This window comes from Zingiber officinale, chromosome 9A (genome assembly GCF_018446385.1).
Source record: "Zingiber officinale cultivar Zhangliang chromosome 9A, Zo_v1.1, whole genome shotgun sequence".
In the NCBI taxonomy this organism is placed as follows: Eukaryota; Viridiplantae; Streptophyta; class Magnoliopsida; order Zingiberales; family Zingiberaceae; genus Zingiber; species Zingiber officinale.
The window spans coordinates 24,132,184-24,150,365 of NC_056002.1; positions in this window are offsets into that span (position 1 = coordinate 24,132,184).

Consider the following 18,182-nt stretch of genomic DNA (forward strand, 5'->3'; position numbering starts at 1 on the left):
TAATATAGAGATTACACATAAGGGAAGTGAGTAGCATTATGAGCTTATGTTGTGTTTGACAGAACTAAATGGCGAGCCAGAGAACTGCAGCTTCCCGTGCATATCGCAAGAAAGTGCACTGGAAAAGTAACTACCCTCACTTCAAGGGGTTTATATCATCACTCCACATAACCGACTGGCAGCTGGAGATGATCAATGGAAGCCCATTTGCTTGGGCATTAGTCATGCCTGAAATTGTAAATATTCGTAGTCTTATTCAAAATATGTTTGACAATTGGGACGTGCAAGCCAAATGCTTCATCTTTCATAACAAGGAGATTAGCTTCACCAGGAAAGACGTCTCATTGATACTTGGACTTCCAGACCACGGCGTTGAAGTTATTTTGCAACAGCATGCAGCTACCACCCCATATTTCTACGACACTTCCATAATGTGGAGTGTACACAGAAGGAGCTAGAGAAGAAGATGATAAACCTCAGCAACCAACCTCCCTCTACTGAAACCGATACTCTGTTTTGTCAATTATTAATATTGTATTTCTTTGTTAGTGTTTTATTTACTACTACTAGCAGCATATCTAGATTACCAGTACAATCACTAATAGACTGCGTAGATGATTTTGCCAATTTAGGTAGGTATAATTGGTGTAAGAATGTATATGACTATATCAGCCCGCAGCTGGGGGCCATTAGTTCGATGCTTTCACTGAGGGTGAAACCTGAGGGCCTTGCGGGAAAGCAAGCTCCCATGCTCAGAGGGTTCGCACATCTCCTTGCTGTAAGTCTCTAAATATAATGATAGTCTCATAAGATAAATCCAGAATGTATCAAATTTTGACAGTTTTTATTGTATTGCATGTCTGGATGTGTGAACATGTCAGAATAATGGATCCTTACAGACATCATGCCCTTCCAAGAATATGCAGATGGAAGTGGTCAGGCTCCCGCGTGGAGACAATAAAGTCGAGGATCGTTGAATTACCTCCTGCATAAATAATTGTTGATTTGCAACTTTCGGACCTAGAGACACACCTGCTCTCAAACGATCCCCTAGAAGATATTGTAGAGCATATAGATCAACAAATTGTAGAGGGGTTTTTACAATTAGCTTGGGAGGGCAATGCTGATCAAATTCCTGAGCAATCTAATGAAGAGGCAGTCGATGCTCAGGGTATTCCCCACCAAGTTCCTGTACAGGCAGCAGAATGTATCGAAAAGCCATATTGAGGTCCAGAGCCATTTTCTATAGAATATGTTGAGGAAAAAGAGGCTTGTACAAAATGTCAAGCCTGGGAGGCAGAAAAATCTCGACTGGAGTCTGTGGTTGAGGGCAAGGACCAGGTCATTGCCCAAATGGAGCGCATAATAAGTGAGCTAAATCAGGAGAGAAAAAATTTTGCCAGTGATGCAGAAAAATCGTTAGCTTCCAAGGATAAAATAATAGATGAGAAGGACAGAAGTATAAAGGTAAAAGAGCAAAATATAGCAGAACAAGAGAGGAAAATCAAAGAGCTTGAAAGTCAGTTGCTTGCCAAGGTTATTCACCCATTACCTGCCACGCGGCCAGTACCCAGGACAAAGACTTGTGTTACAAAGAGAAGGAAACCCCCAACTGGAAAAGATATTAAGGGATTGCACTTGGCCAAAAGGAGTAAAAGAGTAATTTTTGAAGATGAGCATGAGGTAGAGAAGGCCAAGGGCAAAGGACAGGCAGTTGGGGAGGCTCCTGTTAAAGTACAAGAAGGCCATGTACCATCTACTGATGTAGCTGCCACATCTTCATCGAATGAAAATTTATCTACCCTTACCCAACTTAAATCCAAAATACTTAAGGTACGGGTTAGGTTGGTTAAATGTGGCTTCTATTACTCTTAATTCACATTTGAATACTCACGTTGAAACCTTACCTATATATTTTGTTTCAGCAATTGAAGTCATATTTTAAGAAAAATAAAGATGTTGTTGTGGCAGAGACGTTGTTGAAATTGAGGCAGCTAACGTGAGTTGGAAGTTTCTTGAGTTATATACCATTTGATTGTGAACACAAGGTTATTTATCTTGGAAGTGGTTTTGCTTAATTAATAGTGAATCAAACATTTCATTGTGTTTAAGAAAATCTACTCCTGCACCTGATATTAAAGTTTATATAACACATATAATTTAGGTAACTGCTTTAAGTGTAGCAGCTATTGGGAGGGGTGACGTAAACAAAATTAATGTAAAGGTTTTTTTTTTATTGTTTTTTATAGGGTTACGACAAAACCAATATGGTCCAATGGAACTATATCATTGGGTTTGGCATCTTTTATGGGTATCTTTGATTGGACTGGCTACAGAGATGGTGATTGCATAAATGCATATTTTGTAGTAATTGCAGAGGAAGCCAAAACTTCCGGCATCCCTTATTGGCCATCTATATTTTGTCCTGTTGGTTTTGATGTAAGGATGACAACAACTACTCCTATCTAGTTTTTATTTTCAATATATGCCTCCAACAATGTTTGTCTGCATACACAGGATTTGTTTGCAATGATATCATATGAGACATTTGGCCTAGCAGCAAGCACTGACACCGACAAACCACTCAGGTATATATTCTGTCCATTAAATAATGCAGATGATCATTGGCACCTACTGATCATAGACCTCCAAGAAGCTCAATATTTGCATTACAACTCACTTGGATCCTCACAACTATACACATCTAAGTTTCGAAAGTTTGTAAGTAACTTCCATGTTGAGTAAATCATATTGTAATGGATGTATGTGTGCATTGGTTACAAACTTCAAACTCGTGCAGGTTGATTTTTTTAAAAATATTGACCCACCTTACTACGAATGTGGTATCCAGGGCTACATTCCTTAATGTCAAGAAAATTTGAGGTTTCTACGATCCCGGGGCCAACACAAGTTAAATCGTAAGTAGATATGCTTAATCATAAATTTGATACATGTCCAATCCTCTGCTACTAATTATGTTATTGAAAGTGTGATATTAACTCTATCTTGCAAGCTAGATTGTGTAATTTTTGTGATGCGATACGCTGAGAGTTTAATGTATCGAAGGCCAACAAATTTTGGACAAGATGGAATGAGAGAATTTAGTTTTCATGTTGGTTATAAAATTTTTAATAGCAAACACTGGATTAATGACAAGGTGGGGGTGTAAAGGTATTGATAATCTGATTGTAAACGCATTGTGAAACTGATTAGAGTCAAAAAATTAGGCTTCGTGGTGTTAATTTATTTGTAATACTGCTGTCAATGCCTTGCGAAGATAATACATTGTATAGCAGCTAAAGATTATGTATATTAAATGTGGCAAAAGACAATTGTATATTTTTTTGATAGGAAGTAGATACTACAACTTGTTGCTGTTAATCGTGAGAAGCTTAAAAATTTTGAAGACGCTTACTCGCAATAACCGCTACAGAGTGTTGCATCTACTAATGAGATACTGTTGTAATTTGTAGGAGATAACTTTAAAAATGTAGCGTGATAAATTAAACTAAATTTTTACCACCCCATCAGGTTGCCATTAATGCAGTTTATAGAATGGAGGAGAAAAAACTGCTACAATGTTGGTATGTATAATAAATTGAAAAAAAAATGTGAAATACTTCTACTCAGCAGTTGCTACGACAATGTTTTGGCATGCAATGCACTAGTGGCCGCGTGTGGTAGTAGATACATCATAAAGTATAACACTAGCATAACTGCTACACATTGTAACAGATAATCCTTGGTAGCTGCTACAAAGTACAGCAGTTACAATTAAGCTATATTGCTATAAGCTGTAGCAGCTGATCCGCACTAACTGCTACTTAGTGTAGCAACTAATCTTGATAAGCTACTGAAATTTGTATCACTTTACACCTGTTTATTGACAAAAGTATTATTTTATATGACCGACCCCTTCGGTTGCAATTAATGTGTAATATGGAAATGAAGGTTCAGCTACAAGTGCAATACTATGGTTATCCGGTGTCTATAATCATCTTGCAGTAGATGCTGCATAATGTAGTATCTACTCAGTACTAGGATAACAAGATATAGCATCAATACGATACGTGACTATGTTAAACCTATAAATTAGGTTACGTGAGTAATTATAGGCAAACCCAGCGCATGTTATTGACGAGTCAAAAGGTCGACTCTTTTCGAGGACTTGTTGCACAAAAGCTGCTACACCATGTATTGAATTCCTGCCTAAAATTAATGTACAAAAGCTGCTACACCATGTCGTAACTTAAATTGTTTATAAATTATATTTTATTACACCTGGGAAAAGGGGATGATGCAAAGCCAGATAGAAGTAAACAAATACTAGCTGCTACAAAGTGTGACAGTTGATTGTCAGTAAGCTACTATAATATGCAACATCAAATTACAAGAGAATCGTGTTTGTGTTATGTTATTAGCTTTATTTACAATATTAAATTTATTACATGAACAATATCAACTCCTTGTGAATATTACCATATCACAGACCCCGCCCGTTGCTACTTTGGTGTAGCAGCTATAATATTGTAGCTGCTACAACGTGCACCAGATTTACCAATACCATGTTCCTAGTTATTGACAATGATATAGAATAATGAATCCATTTTATTTTACCGATTAAACATATCCCCACATGCTAATGAAATATAATTGGACTAATACATTAATTAGTAGCTGCTACAGATATTCCATAGTAACTGTAAACTCGTCGACGCCATAATGTATTTGTAAATCAAAGAGAATTCCTGAGGGAATGACTGAGGCTCTGTGGTGCACAAACGGAAGATTGTAAAAAAGTCAGACCACTCCCTTACAGGCCATAACGCAGGAACGAACGGTGATCCTTTGATAGTGGTGTTCGCAAAACTAAAATTCCTTGCCGGTGGGAGACGTGGGAGAAGTTCGTGGAGGCACGATTCGTAGGGTTACTCCATTATGATTTCCTCAGTGAACTCTAAGGGTCTTCATTGCGAACACAAGAGTGTTGGGCGATGATAGACCGCCTTTGCTTATCCACGTTATTTGGTCAAGGTTGGGAAAAGTTCGTCGTCACAAGAATCATATGGAGCCTCGTTACTGCATGAAAGAAACACTTGAATATGTTGCCTAGTTGCAATGAAAGAAAAGAGGACGGTGGTGTCGTGAAAATGGCGTAAATCCAAGTTGAACTACTCATCTTGGAATCAGATGGTCATGTAAGCAGCCTCCCTACTGGTGTTATATAGAAAATCAGAGTCGCTTACTATTCGGTATGGGAATAGTTGCCTTGCCATGACGCGGCCACAGCTGTGCTTCTGACAAGCCCGATTTTGTGAGTCTTCATTAGTTAAGATTTATGATAGTTATGAGTAGTCATAACTTTCATAAAAACATCTATGAGTAGTCATTCCATGGACGTGACGGATGAATGGACCTTGATGTGGTATGTTACAATTATTTATTTGGTGTGTCTCTATAAATTTATTACTTTCACAAAAGCAGCGTCTTTGATTCGTTGTGTCTCTATAATTGTAGTTAAATTAAATGGGGTGTAACAATTTAAGTTTTAAATGTCTTGTGAAGCTGGCTAGTCCAACTTGTAGCACCACATCTACAGCTGATAAAAATATTAATACTAGGTTATTTTTAAATGGAAAAAAATGTGAAAAAAAATTAATCACCCCTAGCTAGTACATTTGTGGTCCTAGTTATTGCAGTAGTTTCTAGATGTTGTAGCAGCTAGATCATAAAGTATAAAAATAGAGTCAATGCTAAACGGTGTGGCAATTAATCCAAATAATCTGCAACCCCGTGTAGCAGCTTATCGCCATTAACTGCTACATGTTAAATTGTTATCCTTTTGTTGTGTTATCTGTCCTTGTAGCATAAAATTCTGAACGTTGGCGCAGCTAGATAGTGGGTACGGAACGTATCTCTAATTAATTGTACGATTTAAATATTTTTAGATGCGACCTGTTGCAGGAGCAGTTAGACAATACATGCATGGTAGGAATTCATACCCGAGGGTTCATTAATCCTTGTATTTACTATATGTAAGATAGTCCTATCTTTTTCCAGCTTGTAATGGGGTGTAGTGAGAGTTTCAATGGCTCATTTACTTGAAAAGACGCGTCCGTTTGACTTCTCTATAGGAAGCGGTAGGGTTTGGTAGGGACTTGTTCCTATAATTACGCGATTCACTGGACAGACTCATCCAACTTGTCTTGCATTTGGTCCCCATTACATCTCTTTCATGATCATGTCTATCTTTAGCAGAAAGACGCAACCTACTATGGGTGGGGTTAAAGACCCCCCTTTGGAAGAGGATTCAAGCTGTGCCTCTTCTTCACTAGAAAGATTACCTGTATCACTGGATCCGTATGCTTCCAGGTTTGCATTATTTCATCGTGTTGTTCTTTATATATATCTTTATTTCTTTTGAATCTCGATTTTTCCAACATATTCATGACAGGTATCTCAGTTTATCCATGGAACATCAGGTAGTTTGTGGCTATCTTAAGATTCTCACAGAACAACGAGACCAGGCGAGGAAGGAGTTAGAAGCTGCCCTTTTTCGAGAGAAAAAGAACCAAACATAAATTGTGCAGCTACGACGTAAACTGTCCCAAGTCAATGGGGCATTAGAGGAGGCCGCAATTCAAAATAATGAGTAAAATATCACTCTTTGTGAAGCTCTGCCTCACATCTCCATAGGGATGCTGCCTTTCGACGGGAGAAAAAGAGTACAACTATATGTGTCCAAGGAGGACGATACCTATGTCTTTGTAATGTATCATTAGTGACTGCTATAAAGGGAATGAATTACGCACTAATGTTTGAATAAACTCTTTGTTAAGATATTGTTTGTCTTATGTTATTATGAAACCTAACTATAAACTCCAAGCCTTCCTCGTCTACGCTGAACAATATTTGTAGTCCCTCAATCTAAATGTTGACTTTGGATCTCATTTTTGGCCATCTTTACGTTTTATCTATTTGTTTATAGTTAGCCACAAGTTGCTACATGTTGTAGCAGCTTCAACGGTACAATGTTGCAATATCATCAGCTTGTAAGGAGGTGCTCCTTATCCCCGCAGGACGGTCTAGTGGCCAGCACATGAGTTGTTACCGGCATGACATCTAGGGTGTAATACTCGGCCAAGCGGAGATAACAAGCCTCTCCTACACTTTGTAGCGGTTTGTATGGATTGGATGCCACCTCGTGTAGCAGTTACTTTGAATTGGCTGCTACAACATGTAGGAACTAATCCGATTTTGTGAACCCCCAGGAGATGTAGTCGTTAATGCTGATGTAACTAACAAACCAATTCGGGTGGGTCAGGTCGGGTCGGGTCGGATTGAGTTTTTTTTTTAACCTAACCCAAACCCGAGTTCAACCCTAAACCCGAACCCGACCAACCCAATAAACCCTACTCACTTTTATCTCAATACTTCATTATTATCATACAAACATGATATTAATATACATAAAAACATCTTAATTTTCAAAATAAACTTGGATTTAACTACAAAAAAACCCATAAAACCCTATAGTTTGGTCAACCAGGGTCATCCCGAGTCAACCAGAAGCCGACCCAACCCAACCGAAATTTTTTAACACTCCAACCCTCCAACCCTAACCCGACCCGAACCCGAAAAAGGCGAAGCCAAACCTCATTTTTTTCGGGTCGACTCGGGTTGGGCCGTCGGGTCGAGTTCATTTTTTACACACATACAGTTCTCCATGATGGCCCTGGGAGGGGTTGGGGGAGCGTTGGGGGCGAATGTATTCCCTTTTGGCCACCTTGTAAAGAGATGTTCCTGCACTGTGTTGCAGTTACTACGGATTGGCTGCCACATCGTGTGGCAGTTAATTTGAATTAGCTGCTACAACGTGTAGGAACTAATCCTATTTTGTGAGATCCAAGAAGATGTAGCCGTTAATGCTGAAGTAACTAACAAACCCCACTGTATATTGCATAAATACATTTGTATGCAGACTTATCAAATAGAGTATAGGTGACCTACGACATCTTTTCATTCATCCGTCACATCCATAAATGACCACTCATACCTGTCAGTTATGGGAGGTGTGACAAGCAATACCTGTCATAAACCACGACTAGTGAAAGGAAATCCGAAACTTACTTTTTCAGACCGCCAGTTGTGGATGCGTGAAGTAGATTGATTTTGCCCCTCCCGCTTTCACAAGGCACCCCTCTTCCGCCCTCTCTCTCACTGTCAAATGACAGTTATATCTTTATTTTTCCTTTTTGTTCGATTTTATTTAATGTATTTTTTAAATTTTAAATATTTTTAATTTATTATTATTTTTTATTTAATTTATTATATAATTTTTTTCATCAAAATTTATATATATATTAGTAATTTTATTTACTTTTTTATTAGTTTATGTTTAAATGATTATGTTTATCCAAAAAATATAATAACCTAACATAACCAAGATTATATAAATTTATATAGGTAATTTAAAGACTGAGGATTTTCAGCTTAGTACCAGTGATGTAGTAGTTGGATTTTCTTCATTGAATGGTCTAAAATATCTTATTATATGAAGTGTCCTTTGTGAGGATTACAGTATAGCGCCAACAGAACCAACTACCCTTTATATTCATGGCCACAACAAATATGGTATCATAAGATTGGAGACAAAACTTAAAATGATATGACATTATGACCTATCAAGTAAATGCTCTACATTGTACCAGTATACCTTTCAATTAGCTGCTACACGTTGTAGCAGCAAAATATCTACGCATAACTCGCCTCTACTCCATGTTGTAAGATGTTAGGGTCCTAGCTACTTAAATAGCGTCTCGTATCTAGAGCATCTGTAGCGCTTTAACGCATGAAGTGTTAATGTGTACTTTTTTAATTATTTTTTTTGCCATCTGCAGCATTAACGCGTTCATAAGTTTGAACACGTTAATGCTACAGTAAATAAAAAAACGCCACGTATCTCTGCAGAAGTAAAAAAAAAGGTGTCACGTCGGTGTTAATGCTTAGGCATTAACGCCCGTTGCAGCTGCTCTAAAAATTTGTAATCGTAGCATAAATCTTTGAGGGTCTATTGAATGACCACTCATAGCAGGCATCGATCCTAGAATGACCACTCAGAGCAGACCCATCACCCATATGACTATACATAGCTGGCATAAATAATGACCCCTGCCTCATTTTCTTCTAAGTAGCTTTGTCAGTCAGGTTTGTTTGGGCTCGTGCCTGCACCTGATTTCTCTATATAATTGAGGGTCACAACATTCATGAATGTGGCAAAGGGTAATGAGTAGCAGTTTCATCGGTTGCCTACATTTTCTCGGCACCACCTCCGTCAATCCATCCATGCCTTCCTATATAAAGCTGGAGGTGCATGAAGCTCCCAAATCAGAAAAGGCAAAGCGGTCAACTAGCCTTCTACACTCTAGAGTACAGTTCCATATGTTAAATCCTATTTCCTTAATACAATCATCATCGTCTAGCTCTCATCAACATACGTGGATGATAGGCGGATGATCATGCAAATTTCTCACTTCTGTCTTAAATCATGTGTGCGCAACAAAGGGCTTCTTCATCGCCCTGAGGAATCGTCATGGAGCACATTCTTTGTGATTCTCTCCTCCTCGAACTTGGACCATCCGCGACCAAGTGACGTGAGGTGTATCAAGCTCCCATTTTGGCCAAGACAAAGCGATCATGTATCCTTCCACGGTCTAGATTATGGTTCCATACTCATAAATTAGTTCCTCATTCCAAACACCATCGTCAAGCCCTAATGCGTGAATGTTGATGAGGTTTGGCTGCTGGAGTACATTAGGGAGAGGATGATGGCCTCGAATAAGTTTTCCCAGCCAGTCACAAAGGATGCGAGGCATGTGGAAAATAATACAATCACTTTACTGGTCACAACACTCTGTACGGTTGATGAAGGGTGTTTCCGAATGGAGATGAATGTGGATGATATTTGGCCTATATGAATATGACGTTGCTGGTATGAGAGCAGTAGGTGTTGTTGGAGGTTTTAAACACTGGTCAATATATGACCACTGATGCAATGGAAATGTAAATGTATTAACATTATTAGCTCTTGTCTTTGTAATAATTCAATGTATGAGTTCTATACATTGTTATCCAAGTACTAAGTATCTACTACATTATGTAGCAGTTACTACACTATATTGTTAACCACATGATTTTTTTTTTATTATTCTCATTTTGTGTCGTAAGTGTATCGTAGAAGCATGAACTGATATATTCAAGTGGACTAATGCATACTTGAACAAGCACGCGACCTCAGAAATTGACGTCCACGCTGGAGCAGCTACGTTGTGGTAGACAGAAACACCATTGTAGGAACTTAATTACCCTTCCAATATTAACACCTCTAGGAGGAGTTGGTGATAATAATTTTAACTTACGTTAAGGTGTAGCAGTTACTGGTCTGTAACTAAACCAACACAGACCACGTCCATCTGTATATTTATTGGAGGTGTCAAGGTTTGTAAAAATTTATTTCCAAACTATATTTCTAAGATGTTAATTGTATGAAATAGTTTGTTCGACCGTTGGCTACTTCAAAGTGTAGCAGCTATTCGGACGGAACTGCGACATAGTGTCGCATCACCTCTTAACAAGCTACCAGAAGGTAGAAAGTGTAGCAGCTATTAGGTCCACGTTGTAGCAGCTACAACATTATAGCTGCTACACCAATGTAGCAACGGATGGGGCCGGAGAAATGTAAATATACTTAAGGTGATGATATAGCAGTTACGATTGACAAAAAACTTATAACTTATTGTTGTAGCAGTTACGGTTGTAACAAGTTTCAAGTACTGCCAACTAGCTGATGTCATTACTCTGATTTCTGTGAGGTATTTGGGAAAGGCGAAAAGCATACTAATTGTTTCCTTGTATATATTATGTAGTAGATGCTACAAAGAGAATATGAATCGATAGTAACCAATACACAAGTTGTATCTCCATATAAGGGGTAGCTGCTACAATGTCTAGAAACTAATTCGAATTAAATGCTAAAGAAATCAGCAGCTCACGGTCGGTGCCTTCTCTGAAAATGTGTAGCAGCTATTCTATAGAAACTGCTACTGAGTGTATCAGCTAATCTATAGAAACTACTTCTCACATCTTAAGTTCAACCGTCAGGACCGTCGCAGCTCCCCCCAACCTCACTACGACATCTTGTTTCCACCTTCGATACTTCGACTTTTGTAAGTTATTTTGACTCTTCACTTTGGGAATAGGGTTACGACGGTAAGGGTTCAGATGGAATATTTTCACCTTTTAGATTATCGTACTTATATCTTCGATCATATAACCATTTCCGCAATCTAATATTTTAACATAATTAGTCATCATCATTGATTGTAATTCATACCTACAATCGGTCCTAAATATGTCATCCTCTAGCAATGGCAGACACCTCTGAGGGTCCTCACCTATACAATCCCCAAGTGGGGGAAGATCTAAACCCACAGATTGGGATGGAATTTCCATCATTGGAGGAGGCCTTCGCGCTCTATAATCAATATGCACGTGAATTCGGCTTTAGTGCAAGATTATGCAACAGTAAGAAGAATAAGCGAACAAATGAAGTTGGATGGAAACAATTTGTATGCTTTAAAGAAGGACAAACAGATGAAAAACGGAAAAAAGTTGCTCAAGTTGACAGTGTAAAGGAAAGAGCACGTGGGGAAGTAAGGACTGGATGTAGGGCAAAACTATCACTTGTTAAAGAATATACCGGGGCAAATTGGATTGTCACTAAATTCTTGGAAAGTCATAATCATCCACTCTCAACACCTTCGAAGGTGCATTTGCTCCGCTCACATCGCCATGTTTCTGAAGCCAAGAAAGTTTTGACGCAGCAGTTTGCATAAGCTAATATCCCAACTTGTCAACAAGTCCGATTATTGGAGATAGATTCCGGAGGCCCTGAGTTTCTAGGTTGCATGGAACGGGATATTAGAAACTTTGAGAGAGAGTTAAGGGATGAACAAAAGGGAATTGACGCTGAAACACTGATTGAGTTTTTTGCGACTGAGAAAGAGAAGAATTCCGCCTTTTTCTATGCTTATGAGATTGATTCAACAGGAAGATTCACTAGGTGTTTCTGGGCGGATCATGTATCAAGGAGGGCATACAGCATCTTTGGTGATGCTGTTGTTTTTGATACAACCTATAACACCAATAAATATGGGTTGATTTTCGCACCCTTCATAGGAGTTAATCATCATCATCAGAGCATCGCATTCGGTTGTGCCTTTTTAAGTGATGAGAAAACTGAGTCGTTTATTTGGTTGCTTACAAAGTTCATTGAAGCAATGCCTAAAGGTCCACCAACTGTGATTATCATCAATCAAGATCCAACGTTGACGAAGGCCATTGGCCAGGTTTTACCTCAAACAGTGCATCAGTATTGTTTGTGGCACATACTCAATAAATTTCAAGATAAATTACCCCCCTTGACTTTTCGCAACTACTATCAAACGATAAAGGATGTAATTGTTAACTCCTCATCCCCAGCCGAATTTGATAAGACATGGGAAGAAGCTATCAGGTGTTCTGGATTGGAGAACAATGATTGGTTAACATTGATGTATGAAATAAGACAAAGGTGGGTCATATTATTTTTTAACCATATTTTTTCTGCTGGAATATCAAGCAGTCAGCGATCTGAAAGCTCACATTCATTTTTCAAGAAGTATGTATCACATAAGAACTCATTGATGGATTTTATCACACGTTTTAATAGAGCATTGCGACACCAACTACACAATGAGTTAGTTGCCGACCATATTGATATGGTCGAGCAACCTAAGATTAAGACAAACTGGCCTATGGAATATCAAATGGTCAGGGTGTACACCAAAAAAAAATGGTTGGACTTTCAAAGTGAAATGAGTGTGAGTCATGGTTATTATGTGCAACAAGCATCTATGGTTGGTGATTTAGTGGGTTACCATGTCATGAATTTTCAAAGTGGTTCATCTGCAAAGCCAAAGGTCCTCACACATGACAAACTTGCAGACTACATATCGTGTAGTTGTAGTAAATTTGAATTTGAGGGTATTCCATGTAGGCATATGTTAGCATTTTTCCGTATCAACCAAGTGTTTCTATTGCCTGATAAGTACATACTCAACCGATGGACAAGAAATGCCAAGGTGGGGGCAATCTATGACTTTGGTGCGCAAACTTCCATCGACACTCCAGATGCGAAGTTGATGGCAAGACACTCTAGGCTATCCTATAAAGCTTCAGTAGTTATTGATGTTGCATCTTTAACTGATGAGGGGACAAACATGTTGGATGATCAATTCGATTGTATATACAATAAACTTCAAGAGCTTAACATTAGCAATAAAAATGACAACCAAAGTCAAAGAAACCAAGGCATCGATGGGGGCCCTCTATTGTTGACCCTTCTTTGGTCAGGGCAAAGGGGTGTGGAAAACGATTGAAATCGTCAAAAGAGATAACAACCTCAAAAGCGAGGCTATGTCGTGGATGCGGTCACCGAGGTGTCTCACACGACAAGTGCAATTGTCCTTTACTGCAGCAAAGGTATGCGTCCATTAGTTATCGCCTTAGATCATACATATTTAGCTGCGCATATCAATTTATATCATCCAAAAATAATATAGTAAATAACTATACGATTTCCAGATCAAATGCTACAGAGAAGGATAATACCAACGACGCCGAATCGTATGAAGAAGATTTGACATCTATAGCTGGTACAATCATGTTTTTGTGTACCTATATGACTCAATCTAGACGCATATTTATCGTATAATTTTTGCACTAATCTTGTAGGGTCTAACACCTTGCCCTTTCCGTTATGAGGATAGGTACTACCACTCTCTAGTCTCTAAGTTGAAGAGAGTAATACAGGCAATCCTAGAGGTATTGAACATTGTGCAAAATATATCTGAACATGCCCTCGAAATGTAAATGTTTTGACATTACTTTCTCAGGTAATTATATTAGTGACATGTATGGGTGCTATAACGTGTTATCCTCGTACTAAGTAGCTACTACATTTTGTAGCGGCAACTACCATATATTACTCTATTTGTAAACACCGAATTAAGTTATTGTTGCACATATCACTGATCTATCATTTCCACATAACGTATATTAGCTGCTATACTATATGGCAATTAGTGAGGATTAGCTGATATACGATGTAGCATCTAATTCGGTGGCGTGACGTGATCTGCTAAGGCCACACCGGTCACACGTATTAATACCAAATATATTTATACTCATTAAGAGCTACTACACGAGGTAGCATGCTGCTACAACGTCTGACAGTTTTACTAGCGGTAAGCACTACACACATACATCCAATAGATTATAATTTACTGAAATATGGAAGTTACTTACAAACTTTTTAAAGGTAAATAAAACAATAACAAAGAAATACAAATTTGGGCAAATGCAACAAGTTGTGGAAGCTACATGTATATGTAAATGCTACAATATGTGGCAGTTATTAGTCATAGTAGCTGCTATAATGCTTTGCAAACCAAAGCAAAGCCGATGCAGCATCACATATCACTTTTTTCAACGCCTCTAAGCAATATGATATACAACTACAAACAGGTGTAGCAAGTTATTAGTCTAGGAAGCTGCTACACCGTGTAGCAGCAAACCTAAACACATGGCCCTGTAGAAGCATAAAAAATTTTAAAAAATTTTAAATCAAATGTATATATATGTTCCAATCATCCTATAGCAGGAAAGGCGCTGAAAGAGCGAAAAGTCATGCATCAAAAATAATTTTTCAATCAAGTTGATATACACAATATGAAAACTATGGCTAAAGAGTAGTGTTAATCTATGCTACAAAATAGAGGGGCTAGAAATCCGACTAACCAAGTTAGTTGCTACAAGGTGTGGCAGATTCACGCAGATTTAACTGCTACACGTTGTAGCAGCTTCGTCTCCATGAAGCTGCAACATCTTGTAGTTGCAAATCAAAGTCCACCGGATAGCAGACGGTTGGTGCAGCCGACCTTTCACTTTCTCGGCAGGGGCCCAAGTGGTCAGCCGGACGACCTTCGACGAAGACGAGGGAGACGGAGGGAGTGAAGGAGAGAGAATTCCAATCAATCTATAGCAGGAAAGGCGCTGAAGCAGTGAAAAAATTTTTTAAAAATAATTTTTGAATCGGGTTGATATAGACAATATGAAAACTATGGGTACCGAGTAAGTTAATCTCTGCTAGAAAATGACAAGGTAGCTGCTACAAGGTGTGGCAGCTTCATGTACAGTTAACTGCTACACGTTGTAGCAGCTTCCTCCCCATGAAGCTGCTACACCTTATAGCAGCAAATGAAAGTCCACCGGAGAGCAGGCGGTTGTTGGAGCCGTCGACCATCCAGGTCGTAGCATAAGTCCTTCTGACCTTCTACCACGACCAATCCAAGTCATATCCTACAAGCACAGTTTCATCAGTCATAGTAGTTGATGCAACGGTTAGAAATGGGAGCAAAGCCGCGGTGCATCTTTATACAATTATTACAGCTATTTTTATACCGATTTCACAAGGTAATAACGGTGTGGATTAAGAAATTAAATTGGAGTGAGGTGGTAGGATCTCACAGTAGACCTGCGATTGAAGACGCCGGAGCAACTTTCCGGCCGGGAGCGCGAGGGACGACTTTCGACGGAGGGATCGAGGGAAGGGGGGGGGGGGGGAGCGGCGAGCCAGACCAAAAATATTGAATTTTTCGGGGAAGCATCAGGTTGCCCGGAGGACGGACGCCAGAGGGGACCGGGAGCGAGGGAGAGAGAGCGGCGAGGGAGAGGGAGGGAGAGAGAGAGAGCGGCGAGGGAGATTTTATTTTTGGTAATAAGCGCCGCCGAAATTTTGAACAAAGGCGAGAAAGGGAGAGAGTAACTTCCATGGATTATTTTATTTATAGTGAAACCGAGCTGGCGGTACCACGTCTGCGCATCGCTCACGGTCGCGCACAAAGCATCACCCAGCATATCAAAACTATATATATATACACACACACGTAATGTCATATGATTTTTTTTTTTTTTTTTGAAATCCTACAATATGAGTTATAGATTTTATAAATATATAAATTTAAAATGACCACAAATTGTAAAATACCTAGTTCTAAATTTTTAAAAAATATTGAAACATGTAAAATTCTAAAAATATATAAAAAAAAATAACTAAAAATGTAAAACTTATAGATATTAAAACCGATCATAAAACATATATATATATTTTTTAAAAAAATAGAGATTATACGTACACACATTTAAGGAAAATAGATTTCTCATAAACTTATAAAATTTGTATCATTTGATTTTAATTATTTTTAAATTCGTCACTATTATTTTTTTGAAAAATACTTTTTATTATATTTTTTAAATCTATAACTTATACAAATAGAGATGTTTGATCGATCTTGGTGATAATGTACCTAGATTTTGTAAGTACTCCGGATAAGATTTGATGTAATCAATCTGGTTCAGTTAGGTCCTATTATATTTGATTCTTGTATCTAAGTATATAGAAACTTAGAAGTACAAAAAGTCAAGTGAAAGATGTAGCTAATGAGAAGGATGACATAAGAAAGAATCGACGGGGTTGGTGCGTCCGAGGGACAAGGTTCTGTGGAAGAATATGCTACGGATGAAAAAGAAGGGCACAACATTTTCAAGGGATGAGAAGCCGGAGTGAAAGACTGCTCGAGGAGAAGGCCGAAAGATGGGTTCAGGTGAGTCCAATTTCGGACGATTGAAATCACCCAAGGAACCAGACCAGTCAAGACAAGGTTGACGATCCAAGCATATGGGCCACCAGGGTGCCCAAAGGGCACCTCAACACTGAGGATCAGCTTTTAGGTCCATATTAGCACCAGTCTGGGCACCCGGACATGGTCCAGACGCCCGGAGATGAAAAAGTTTATCTCGTTGTCGTTGCATGGAGATAGAGGTTACCTCGCTAGGGGTGCCCGGAGAGGGTTCGGGTGATCAAATCGTGCCACATCAGCAAACCACTAGTTTCGACCAGTGGGCTATAAATAAAACCCTGGTCACAATGATTTTGTACAACATACTCTGTAATCTTTCTCTGTACTTGAATTTCTATACTCTCAACATTATAAGTGTTAGTGTGTGCACTAATGTGTCAAAACACTCCTTATGTATTTTATGGATAATCATTTTATAAAAGCAAGTATTTATCATTAATTATTTACTTTTCTATACGTATACGATTAATGATAAAGTTGTTAGGATCTTAGATGGCTAGAGGGGGGGGGGGGTGAATAGCTTCTTTAAAACTTAAACAAAGATTTCTACAGAGAAACTTGTTAGCACGGCGGAATTAGGAAACTAAAACAAAGGAAACAAGCACACTAACACACGGATTTACGAAGTTCGGGGATAACTTGCCCCTACTCCTCGGCGTGTCCTTAAGGTGGACGACTCCTTGATCTTCGGTAGATCGCACCCCGGATAAATTCCGGCTAAAGATCCTCCTTCTCGGTGGAGTAACCTCTCCACAAAGTCTCAAGAAATATATATGTTAAAGCACAAGACTTACAGAGCTCGGTGGCAAAGAAGAATGAACTAATGCTTACAACCACGCGAGGATCAGTGGAAACAAGAACTCACAGATCGCAGTTTTTCACACGAGAGCTCAAGAACGATCAACAGAAACTTTTTTTCTTTCTTGCTTGCTTCTTCTTTTTTACTCTCGCTGTTTTCTACTTCTTAAGCCCCTGTTCTCGGATGTCACGGATCATGGTAAATCTGCACAAAATCAATCGCTGCAGCCAATCCCTTTTCCTCCTTACCTGGTCCTCTGAACTCACACCAATGAAATCACAGTCTTCACTGGTGTCTTCTAAGCTCGAACCAATCACCAGGAATAAAGCGGATCGCAACCAGATCTCACCAGTAGCCGTTGATGCTTCAAATGCACCATGCGCCGCGAATCACAGCAGAAAGTCCATTTGTCGTATTACTCTTATGGACTTAATTTGAAATTATGCTTGGAATGGTGCCTGTAATCCTGCAAACTCAAAAGCTAATAGCACAGAGGGTTATATCACATGAATCAGACAAATCAGATGTAGTGGAGGAATCGTAGAACATCGAACAAATCAGATTATGTGTGGATCGGTCACCAG